Source organism: Lemur catta, chromosome 6, assembly GCF_020740605.2.
Source record: "Lemur catta isolate mLemCat1 chromosome 6, mLemCat1.pri, whole genome shotgun sequence".
In the NCBI taxonomy this organism is placed as follows: Eukaryota; Metazoa; Chordata; class Mammalia; order Primates; family Lemuridae; genus Lemur; species Lemur catta.
Genome location: NC_059133.1, coordinates 77,939,588 through 77,947,943, shown reverse-complemented (window position 1 = coordinate 77,947,943; position 8,356 = coordinate 77,939,588).

Below are 8,356 nucleotides of genomic sequence, written 5' to 3'. Positions count from 1 at the left end.
CGTGCGTGCGTGCGTGCGTGCGTGCGTGTGTGTGTGTGTGTGTGTGTGTGCACGCGCGCGCATGTGTGTGAGACAGAAGTGCAATGTCACACAAGCACAGTATTTGGAAACAGAGAGATAAACCCTCTGTTGAAAGTGATCACCTTTGTAGAATGCAGGGTTCGAAAGAGGATAGTAGATACTGTTTTGCTTGGTTTTGTTTTAAGCTTTTTCATAAATCCATGTGACTTTTCAAAGCATATGAGTATTTCACTTTGACAAAAAATAAAAATTTATTTTTTTAAAATGATCATCAGAGAAAAGGTTACAAAATAAAACTCAGACAAATCTGAATTAAGAAATTCAAAGATTATGTCTCTGCAACCAAAGACGAATTGTCCTTTTGGGAATGTATGCTATAAATACGACTAGAATTATAATGTATTTAAAGGATGAGGACAAGACATACTTTGTTAGGAAGACGTGTACATTTCAGATGCTCAGCAAACAAATGTCTTGCATTGGCGGTCATTTCGTTTTCATTGTAAAAACAAATTACTCCATTTTATCTTCTACTGTGATGGAATGCAGTAAAGGAAAAGAAAGGGTCCACTCCAACTCATCTCTGGCTCCTGTTACCTGCTACTTGCATTACTCAATCCCATCTCAGTTAATGCTTTGTGTCTTTATACTCTGGTCCCTTATTCATGATTCTATGTGTCTGTCCTTGGCCATGCACTTGTTCTTCACCTTCCAATCTCTCCCCATCCTGCCTCAGCCACTCTCTAGCTCTACCTCTGCGACTTGCTGTGATTTTGTTTGCTGCCTGTCTACTTCCTTGACACTTTTGCGGTTGAGGTTCATAAGACTATTTCGTAAAGAAAAGGAAGTTCATAGACTTCTGGAACTTGTAAGTAGCATTTATTCGTAATCATGCCTTTGAAATTTTCAGCTGTATGAAATGCTTTTTAAAATTGAAGACAAAAGTCCATCAGAGAGTTGCTTTGCATTCTCTGAAGTTTAAAAAAATCCACAATCTCAATTGTAGCGAAACAAACGCTTATTTTGGTGCTTTCTATAAGTTTCTGCTTAGAAGGGAGACATACACATGTCTCAAGACACTAGTGTTGTCATTTACTTCATAGTTCTCAAATTTTTGAATCAGTCTTGTTGACTTAAGCCTAGAGTACCCAAGTTTAAGTGTATGACACGTAATCAGATCGGTCATTGGGATCATGTGCCTTCAGCCAACATCAACACCGAGTTACCTGCAAGGGGCAATTTTTCTTTGCTTTATCACAAAGATCTTAACATTACTGATGCTTTGCTCTGTGGATCTCCTTTTGCCTTTGATGGAAGCTGACAGTCTCAGCAATCTCTAACAAATCTTTCTTGGGTTGATTTTTTAATTGACAAGCCTTGATATGATTGTACGTGTTCTTAGTTCTAACTTATTTTTAATAATAGAGATGAGCTGATAGCATATGTATGTGTTCTCCATTAGGCCAAGGAAATTAAGAGAGAATCTTACCCTCGGTCCTTAGTCATTTAAAAATTAGTTTCCTTATTTCCCTGCCCCAGATGAATTCTGCATTGTTTTAATGAATTCATTCACAGTGTGAGGGCACACAGCATTGAAGAGACCTCAAGCAGTTTCACATTACAGACACTGACATAGCTTGCTAGAGATCTTCAAAGGCTTTTGTACTTTATTGCTTCATCATTTCTTGAGAAAATTATTTTTAGGCTGTCACACTCCCTCTTTCTTTTTCAAACAACAACCAAAAAAGAAAAAAAAAATGAATTAAGGGCAGAGAACATGATCTGAACTCTATCTGTTGTTTGAAAGATTAAATAATGTGTAACTGATATAGTTTGCTGAGAAATAGATTTGCCCCATTTGTAAAAATGACAGGAATGTGTAAAATGAGGCAATTGAATTATCAATTATCAATGGTTTTCCAATTTCTTTTTAGCAGTAGATACATTTTTAAAAAGCAAAATCTTATACAGAAGCCAGATAAATACAACAGAGGCTACACTAACTGAAATATAAGTTGGGAGCTCCCAGAAATCTGCATTATCACCCTACTTTTTGGCAATCTCTGGACACCTGGATGAACCTCTTGGACTAGACACTGGACTAGATCATCTCTGACATACATTTCTAAGTCAGGTACTCTAGGATCCTATTCAATTCAGCTCAGCAAAAATGTAATCGAGTGCCTATAGTATAACTGGAGATAAAAAGATAAAGGCAGTATAGTCTGTGTCTCAAGAAGCTCACACAGTTCTATATTTGGAATACAGTGGCCCATTGTACACATATCCCATTGCTTATTAAGCCCAAAAATAACCCAAGGGTTTCTCTCTCAGGAAGTAACATGGATCCCAGTGCCTGGTGCTGGTTACTACTCAATTAATTCATACTGATCAAATTTATTGAGTGAATGAGAGCATTTGAGTTAAATGAGTTGAGTGATTAAATAAAATAATGGGTAATATAACAAGAGGGAATGAAAATACAGTCCTAGGGAAATATCATGTTCAATACAATAGTTTAAAATAAATGTTATCCTTGTGAACCATTAAATCAAGTATCTATATGGTAAAAAAAAATAATGAATGCCCTTCCTTGTCAGTTCCCCTAACAAGCAGTGATCATATACTTCAAAGGAAATCCTATCTTTTACTTAACTATGGAATAGTACTCCATGAGAGGAAATACCTGATTCCAACTGATGATTAGCATATGCCTTGAAAAGTAGGGAAAAGGACTCTTGATGATTCTTAAATGTTAACTGTTTTTAATATCTTACTTGGGCCTTTTAAGGCCTCTCAACCTCAGCTAATATCCTGTAACAAGAAATTCTCTAATATTGACAAAGCAAATAAGCAAATGTCCTGCATATTTTAAGCTGAGAGGTTGAGTATTTCTTTACTCTCTCCTTCCCTTGTATTAGGTAGTTGCGTTGCTTTCTTTCCATAGGAATAGTTTCACGAGGCAATCTGTCCCAGCACCTATGATTTGCATTGTGGACCAAAGGCCAGTGTGAAGGTCAGTACCCCAGGGGAGGCTGCAGAAGGTATGTGAGAGCACTGAATGGTATGCTGGTACAATTTTCAAAAAATCATTATTTTACATTCACTGGTTGCTACCTTGTCCAGATAAACAATACCTCTATGTCCATTTGCCAAGTACACAAATCATTTTTTGTTCTTTTAGGTTAAAAGGCCCATTCTAATAGAATTTTTTCATTTGGTTCGTTCACTTTAAAAAGTAAGAATATAAGTGACTTAAATGAAACTATATAGAAACTTACATTTAGAGAAATAAATTTTATAAATTGCTTTTTTAACACAACTGAATATCCCTTGGGTTTATAATAGTCACTTGTTACAAAGAACATTACAAGTTGGCCACGAGAGAGAGAGAGAATGATACACTTTCACAGCTCTAGTCAAACCAGGCCAGCACTAACTGAAATGTTAGTCATACTCAGACAGGGTACAATAAATAAATTTAGAACCCACTTATAGGAAAGAATTTTAAAACAAAAAGAAAATAATTAACATAGGATGGTATGTCCATCCACTATGGAATATAATAGTCATTTAAAATGATCTCCATATAAAACATTTAGAGAATGTCTTATTGCTAAAAGAGGATATTCTCACAAAGCCATTTTGATGTATCTATGGTAAAACAGTAAATTTAAATTTAAAATAATTCATTTTTTAAATCTCCAAGTACTGTCTAAAGCTGACACTAATGACCCTATTCATTCTTAACATCTACCCGGATTAAAGGAGGTTTAGGGTTTCCACTTTAATTATTTGACTCATAAGTATACAAATAACCTTTATATCCAGATAAAAATACATATAACAGTCTTCTAGGACTGGGTTCTAAAATTGTTATCACATCTGTCTTATAACTAACAGAGCCATTTAAAATTTAATTGAGCATTTTCCCTAACCGAGCCCAAGAAACATATCAAGGTCAGACTTACTATCTAGCATATACTTCAAAAAGAATATGCAAAAAGAGAAAGCTTTAAAAATACAGAGTTGTCTGTCCTCTATTTTCAAAGAGAGAGAACAATATTTGATTATTAGACAGAGAAACTAATGTGTTAACTGAAAGTAAAGTAATATGACCTTCATAACTTTATGAGAGAAATCAGATTAGTTAAGATGAAGAACATTTGAAATACTTACAGCAATGTAGATCAATCAAAATGGCTTGAGAATACCTCACACTGTATATAAAAATGAACTTAAAATGGATCAAAGATCAAAATGTAATTACAAGCTAAAAGTAAAAAATTTTGAGAAGAAAAGATAGGCATAAATCTTCATGAACTTGGATTATGCAATGGTTTCTTAGACATAACACTAGAAACACAGACAAAAAAAGAAAAAAGATAAATTTGACTTTAATTTAAAATTAAAAACTTTTGTACTTTAAAAGACACCATCAAAAAAGTGAAAAGATGACTCATAGAATGAGAGAAAATATTTAAAAATCATATATCTTATAAGGAAGTAGTATCCAGAAACATAAAGTACTCTTACAACTCAATAATAATAATAATAATAAACCCCAAATAACCCAATTTAAAAAGGAACAAAGGATTTCAGTGGACATTTCTCCGAAGAATATATATAAATGGCCATTGAAAAAGTGCTCAACATCATTAGTCATCAGTGAAATCCAAACCAAACCTCAATGAAATATCAATTCATACCCCCTAGAATGGCTATAACCAGAAAGACAATGACAAATGTTGGCAAGGATGCAGAGAAACTGGAACTCTCATACATTGCTGATAGGAATGTAAAATGATATAGCCATTTTCAAAAACAGTTTGGCAGTCTCTCAAAAAGTTAAACATAGTTACCATATAACTCAACAATTTCACTCCTCAGTACCTACCTGAGAGAAATGAAAATATGACCACACGGAAAGTTTTATATGAATGTTTATAGTAGCATTATTGATTGTTTTGTTTTGCTTTTTTAGATGATGTCTTGCCATATCACCAAGCTAGTCTCGAACTCCTGGGCTCAAAGGATCCTCCCACCTCAGCCTCCTGAGTACCTAGGACCACAGGCACATACTGCTCCTGGCTTGTAGCAGCAGTATTCGTAATTTAAAAAGTGGAAACAACCCAAACGTCCATCAATTGATGAGTGGATAAACAAAATATGGTATATCTGTACAATGGAATATTTTTTAGCTGTAAAAAGGAATGAAGTACTGATACATGTTACAAGGATGAACAAAACAATCATGCTAAATGAAATAGGCCAGACACAAAAGGCCACATATCATATGATGCGATTTATCTGAAAAAGCAAGAATAGGCAAATCCGTAGAGACAGAAAGTGGATTGGTGCTTTCTAAAGGCTAGGAAGGAAAGGGGAAACGAGGAATGACTACTAATGGGTTTGGTGTTTCTTTTTGGGGTAACATAATTTGTCTGTAATTAGTGGTGGTGGTGGTTGCCTATCTTTGTGAATATACTAAAAACTACTTAATGGTACACTAAAAAGATGAATTTTATGGTATGTAAATTATACCTCAATTGAAAATATGCTTAGGCACTGATGGCCCTGTCTTAAATGAACAAAACTGTCAAATAACTAACTTTTGGTCAAATATGATTTGTTAGCCAGATGTTGCTTACATCCAACTCTGGTGTTCATACTATCCCTGATCTCAATCCTATTTTTCAAGCCATTAGCATCCTACTCATCAGTGGTAAGAGGTTATGATAGGAGGAGGTCCAGGTTGGGGAAAGAATGTTTCTTCTTCTTGTTAATTCAATGACAATAATCTATAATTTTGATGATTTAATTTTTTATCTTGTTGAAAGAGCTATGTCAAAATAGCTCTTTCTTCATGATAATAAATGTCAAGAAGTGAGTCTTCCTTTGCTAGCTATGGTCACTTTTGCTAGTCTCATCATGAACAATTGTGGACAAAATCCATGAAACAACTGTTTTCAGATGTTGGACAGCAGGCAGGCCAGAACTATGATCCTCAAAAGAAGGGAAACAAACAAGATGAGCCCAGCAATTGCTTTGACTTTCTGCCTAGAGATATTTTCTGGACAAGGACTCAGAAAGGGCAAACCCAAACAGAGTATGGTGGTCTTGCTGAGCTGAGAAGGCAGACACTGGAGTTTGAGAAGGCTGAGGTAACTGATGTTTGTGAAGCAGAAAATCAGACAGTAGAAAAGAGTATGTAGACAAATAATTCTAGAAATCTTCATGGTTCTCTTTCAGGCTATTGCTGAGTATAAGTCACGGACATTTAAGATGAAACTCCATGAGACTGGGAGAAAAAAACAGGGCCTATAAACTGAACAATTCTCAGAGTTCAAACAGGGTTGGAGCCCAGGACTTTTAGAGACTTCAGAAGGCTCCTGACTTAGTAGTAGGAGTATTCTAGCCCTAGAGAATAGGCTACTCTAAAAACATGTGGAGAAAGATTAAACCTTGAAAGAATCAAACTGATCAGTAAGAAACTTAACCACCTGACAGAACAAAGTCCAACACTCTTTAATGGAAGAAACAAAATATCAAAACTCAACAATGTAAAATTCAAGATATCTATCATTCAATAAAAAACTACTAGTCATATGAAAAAAACAGAAAAATGTGATCCATAACCAGGAAAACATTAGTCTATAGAAACATTTCCAGAACTGGCCAGCATGATTAAATTAGCAGACAAGGATATTTTAATAGTTATTATATGTTAAAGTATTTAAAGAAAACCATAAATATAGAAATGGATGATATCAAAAGAATCAAATAAAACTTCTAGAGGTAAAAAATACAGTATCTGAAATAAAAAGTTTACTGGAGATGCTTAACAGCAGATTAGACACTCCAGAATAAAAAATCAGTAAACTTGAAGACATAGCTACAGAAATTATTCAAAATGAAACACAAAAAGAAAAAAGGCTGAAAAAATGACCAAAGCCTCAATTACTTATAGGATGTGATCTAACATATATGCAGTTGGAATCTCAGAGGACATGTGTGTGTGTCTGGGAGTGGTGGGCAGAAAAATATTTGAAGAAAGCATAGTTGAAAAGTTTTCCATTTTGGTGAACACTTATAAACTTACAGATCTGGAGAGTTTTAAAAGCCTCAGGTATTATGAATACACAAGAAAGTAAACCAAGATCCATCAAAATCAAATTGCTGAAATCCAGAAATAAGGAGAAAATCTTTTAAACAGCTAAAGAATAAGACATTCTACTTGTGTCTTCTGGCCTAAAGGGATTCTGAATAAATGAACAAAGATAAGATTGACCAGCGAAAATATTCTTCTAAAAATGAAGGCAAAATAAAAACATTTTTCAGAAAAGCAAAACTTGAGATAATTTGTCATTAAAGACCTGAACTACAAGAAATGTTAAAGATAGTACTTTAAGTGGAAGGAAAATAATACCACATGGAAATGTATCTATACAAAGGAATGTAGAGTGCTATCAGTAATAAACATATGGGTAAATGTTAAAAAATGTTTTGTAGTGACAGAATTATTCTATACCGTGATTGTGATGAAGGTTACTTGAAAGTAAACACATGGTAAAACTTATCAAACTATAAAATAGGTGTTTAAATGCATGTATTCCATTGGGTGAAAATGCTTTCCAAGTCCTCTGGTGTTTTTACTCTTGGATGTGTGATTGAGCATTTAAATTTCTGTCTCTTTTAGTGCACTTCCATGCACCAAATTCTTCTCTGGAAAATGCCAGATTAATAATTTGAATTTTATTCTGCTATACCTAGTCAAATAAGCACCATGGGAAAAAAAATCACCATGCAGATTCAAGCCACTGTAAATGTATTTGTTCAACAGGTTCCTCAGTGCCATGTATGAATTCTTGACATGTTCTTAGTTAGGGTCTCTTCAATTCAAATCAGTGCTTTTCATTTCAAATATGGGGACTGATCTTTGTGAGAGTTCTCTCACTTTCTGTAGAAAATCTTGCCTCATTACTTATTTATAAAATGGAAATAATCTGGCATAAATTGTCCCAACTGTGCGTCCTCCCCATCAGGTATTAAAATGCCTACATTCACACAGCCTTACTTCTTTCCTTCACTCTCAAAGGATGAGGTGCCCCTACTGTTCAGGACTACCCCTCCACCTGTCCCTTTGATCCTGGCTTCCTGTAACTCCTCTGGGATTTCACATCATCAGTTCTCTCACCCTCTCATCTTTAGCCTCCCTTTTAATCTACTCCTATACTCAGCTGATCAATATGCTTAAATATCTCCCATCCTAAAAATAAAACCAAAAATCTCTTTCAACTGGCTGCCATATTCTCTCTTGTAACTTTTTCTAAAT